Consider the following 4,988-nt stretch of genomic DNA (forward strand, 5'->3'; position numbering starts at 1 on the left):
AGCAGTGGTGCACGTCAACCCTATCTATTGTGGACCGATAGCGGTCCTTACAGAACAGCAGACTGTACCGCACTCAAGCCTATGTACCGTAGCACCCTATACCAAGTTACCAGTCCTTATAAGAACTTTTGTGGACCAAGCAGGTTGTGTGTTAGTGATTAGCAGACTGTACGTCAGTCCCTATACCAATGAAGGACTGCTGCAGTATAGGGCAGCGGTCAGCAGTAGTGCACGGCAACCCTATGTATTGTGGACCGATAGCGGTCCTTACAGAACAGCAGACTGTAACGCACTCAGGCCTATGTACCGTAGCACCCTATACCAAGTTACCAGTCCTTATAAGAACTTTTGTGGACCAAGCAGGTTGTGTGTTAGTGATTAGCAGACTGTACGTCAGTCCCTATACCAATGAAGGACTGCTGCAGTATAGGGCAGCGGTCAGCAGTAGTGCACGGCAACCCTATGTATTGTGGACCGATAGCGGTCCTTACAGAACAGCAGACTGTAACGCACTCAGGCCTATGTACCGTAGCACCCTATACCAAGTTACCAGTCCTTATAAGAACTTTTGTGGACCAAGCAGGTTGTGTGTTAGTGATTAGCAGACTGTACGTCAGTCCCTATACCAATGAAGGACTGCTGCAGTATAGGGCAGCGGTCAGCAGTAGTGCACGGCAACCCTATGTATTGTGGACCGATAGCGGTCCTTACAGAACAGCAGACTGTAACGCACTCAGGCCTATGTACCGTAGCACCCTATACCAAGTTACCAGTCCTTATAAGAACTTTTGTGGACCAAGCAGGTTGTGTGTTAGTGATTAGCAGACTGTACGTCAGTCCCTATACCAATGAAGGACTGCTGCAGTATAGGGCAGCGGTCAGCAGTAGTGCACGGCAACCCTATGTATTGTGGACCGATAGCGGTCCTTACAGAACAGCAGACTGTAACGCACTCAGGCCTATGTACCGTAGCACCCTATACCAAGTTACCAGTCCTTATAAGAACTTTTGTGGACCAAGCAGGTTGTGTGTTAGTGATTAGCAGACTGTACGTCAGTCCCTATACCAATGAAGGACTGCTGCAGTATAGGGCAGCGGTCAGCAGTAGTGCACGGCAACCCTATGTATTGTGGACCGATAGCGGTCCTTACAGAACAGCAGACTGTAACGCACTCAGGCCTATGTACCGTAGCACCCTATACCAAGTTACCAGTCCTTATAAGAACTTTTGTGGACCAAGCAGGTTGTGTGTTAGTGATTAGCAGACTGTACGTCAGTCCCTATACCAATGAAGGACTGCTGCAGTATAGGGCAGCGGTCAGCAGTAGTGCACGGCAACCCTATGTATTGTGGACCGATAGCGGTCCTTACAGAACAGCAGACTGTAACGCACTCAGGCCTATGTACCGTAGCACCCTATACCAAGTTACCAGTCCTTATAAGAACTTTTGTGGACCAAGCAGGTTGTGTGTTAGTGATTAGCAGACTGTACGTCAGTCCCTATACCAATGAAGGACTGCTGCAGTATAGGGCAGCGGTCAGCAGTAGTGCACGGCAACCCTATGTATTGTGGACCGATAGCGGTCCTTACAGAACAGCAGACTGTACTGCACTCAGGCCTATGTACCGTAGCACCCTATACCAAGTTACCAGTCCTTATAAAAACTTTTGTGGACCAAGCAGGTTGTGTGTTAGTGTTTAGCAGACTGTGCGTCAGTCCCTATACCGCTGAAGGACTGCTGCAGTATAGGGCAGCGGTCAGCAGTAGTGCACGGCAACCCTATGTATTGTGGACCGATAGCGGTCCTTACAGAACAGCAGACTGTAACGCACTCAGGCCTATGTACCGTAGCACCCTATACCAAGTTACCAGTCCTTATAAGAACTTTTGTGGACCAAGCAGGTTGTGTGTTAGTGATTAGCAGACTGTACGTCAGTCCCTATACCAATGAAGGACTGCTGCAGTATAGGGCAGCGGTCAGCAGTAGTGCACGGCAACCCTATGTATTGTGGACCGATAGCGGTCCTTACAGAACAGCAGACTGTACTGCACTCAGGCCTATGTACCGTAGCACCCTATACCAAGTTACCAGTCCTTATAAGAACTTTTGTGGACCAAGCAGGTTGTGTGTTAGTGATTAGCAGACTGTACGTCAGTCCCTATACCAATGAAGGACTGCTGCAGTATAGGGCAGCGGTCAGCAGTAGTGCACGGCAACCCTATGTATTGTGGACCGATAGCGGTCCTTACAGAACAGCAGACTGTACTGCACTCAGGCCTATGTACCGTAGCACCCTATACCAAGTTACCAGTCCTTATAAGAACTTTTGTGGACCAAGCAGGTTGTGTATTAGTGTTTAGCAGACTGTGCGTCAGTCCCTATACCGCTGAAGGACTGCTGCAGTATAGGGCAGCGGTCAGCAGTAGTGCACGGCAACCCTATGTATTGTGGACCGATAGCGGTCCTTACAGAACAGCAGACTGTACCGCACCCAAGCCTATGTACCGTAGCACCCTAGACAGACCAAGTTACCAGTCCTGATAAAGAGCTTTGTGGAACAAGTGAGTTGTGAATGATTAGCAGACTGCAGCAGAAGGGCAGCAGTCAAGTATAATATTCTTTCTATATTTGGAAGAAAGAATATTATACGTGTACAAGCCTATTACCGTACCACTGATACCAGTCCTGAAAAGAACCTTTGTGGAACTAATAGTAACAGCAAGTCTTTAAAATTATCCTCACTGCCTGACACACTGCTTCCTGCCTGTCCCTATACAAATTGGCAAAAAAGAGTAGGCTGGAACGATTAGCTGGAACAGCTCTTTTGTGGACCTGATAGTAACAGCTAATGATGATGATGATGATGATGATGAAGAAAGACTAATCTGGCTGAGCTGTCCCTAAAATAGCAGCATACAGCGCTCTGTCCCTTTATCTAAACTGACAAAAGAAACTCAGGCTGCTGACCTAAACACCTATACCAGTCCTGGAAAAGAACTTTTGTGTACCAAATAGCTAGCGTTTTCTCTGTCCCTACTCCACACAGGATCCTTTCCCTACAGTGACAGAAGAAAGAATGTAAAATGGCCACCGGATCGGGTGTATTTATAGGTTAGGGGGAATGTCCAAGTGTCCATGAGCTGTCATGTCTCAATTGGTTGTCCTGTAACACATGATAAACGTGTCACGAAAGGTTAAAGTTCTTGTATACATTAAACACGTAAGTCCGCCGGGGCGAACGACGGAAAAAGGCGTTCGAACCCGCGGACGGCGAAAGTCGGAAATTCGCCGCGAAACGACCGCCGGGCGAACCGTTCGGCCATCACTACTGTGGATCTCTGCAGCTCCTCCACAGTTACCATGGACCTCTTGGCTGCTTCTCTGATGAATGTTCTCCTTGCCCGGCCGGTCAGTTTAGGTGGACGGCCATGTCTTGGTAGGTTTGCAGTTGTGCCATACTCTTTCTATTTTCCGATGATGGATTGAGCAGAGCTCCGTGAGATGTTCAAAGCTTGGGATATTTATTCTTATAACCTAACCCTGCTTAAGGTTCGGGTCACACTATTGTGAATTGGATGCAGGTTCCCCCGAGGGCTTTCACACTGGAGCGGTGCGCTGGCAGGACGGTAAAAAAAAGTCCCGCAAGCAGCATTTTTGAAGCGGTGAAGGGGCGGTGTATGCACCGCTCCTTCACTGCTCCTGCCCATTTAAGTCAATGGGGCAGCGCGGCTAAGCACCTCTGCAGAGGTGCTTTGCGGTGGTTTTTAACCCTTAAAACCGCCCGCTAGCGGCCGAAGAGTGCAGCAAAACCGACGGTAAAGCACCGCTAAAATAATGACGCGTTACCGCCGATGCACCTCCCACCCCAGTGTGAAATGGGCCTTAGGGGTATCAGAATAAAGCCCCTTTCACACTGGGCAGTGGGTGCATCGGTGGTAAAGCGCTGCTATTTTTAGCGGAGCTTTACCATCAATTTTAGCGGCGCTATTCGACCGCTAGTGGGATTCTTTTATTCCCCCCCCACTAGCGGCCAAGAAAGGGGTTAAAACCACCAACAAAGCGCTGTTGCAGCAGTGCTTTGCCAGCGGTATAGCGGTATAGCCGCGCTGCCCGTTGATTTCAATGGGCAGGAGTGGTGCATCCACACCGGTCCTTCCGACAGGACTTTTTTTAGCGTCCTGCCAGTGCACCGCTCCAGTGTGAAAGCCCTCGGGTGGTCACATTGGAGAGACAAGGGTGGCTCTTTCAGGGCGCTTTGCAGACGCTATTTTTAGCGCTGTAGCCCCTGCAAAGCGCCCCAGTGTGAAAGGGATCTAAAGGGGGCTGAAAACAAATGCCCCCCACACTTTTCACATATTTATTTGTAAAAAAAATGGAAACCCATTTATCATTTTCCTTCCACTTCACAATTATGTGCCACTTTGTGTTGGTCTATCACATAAAATCCCAATTAAACACGTCTGCGTTTTTGTTTGTAACAAAATGTGGAAAATTTCAAGGGGTGTGAATACTTTTTCAAGGCACTGTATGTTCAAAGTGTAAGTTCAATTGTGGGTTTAAAGGCGGGCTTTATTTAATAATGAAATATCTGCCTCATGTGGTGTGCCTGGCTTTTAAATGACTGTGCAATGGAAAATGTCACTTCTTTATACATACTAAAAATATCATTATGAGGGATCTCCTTGTACACCGGCGCAATCACACCCTGGTATCAATATAACAATGCCTTCTGATCTGATGCACAATGTGAATTGGGCTATGATGAATTGAACACCTAATTACTCTTTGTACACCCCAGAGGTCAGGCCTGCAGTGCACACACATATGAAAGGCTGATATGTGGAGCAGGCCGGGCGATGATATTATTGCACATGTGATTTATGAAGCAAACAAATGTTTTATAACAAGGGTTGGAGTGTAAGGCGCAAGGCTTGGAGCTTGGCCTTTATTGGTGTGAACACAATGAATTAACCCCTTCCTGGCAGC

This window comes from Lithobates pipiens, unplaced genomic scaffold, assembly GCF_037356315.1.
Source record: "Lithobates pipiens isolate NorthernLeopardFrog02 unplaced genomic scaffold, aLitPip1_a1.2 Scaffold_27, whole genome shotgun sequence".
In the NCBI taxonomy this organism is placed as follows: domain Eukaryota; kingdom Metazoa; phylum Chordata; class Amphibia; order Anura; family Ranidae; genus Lithobates; species Lithobates pipiens.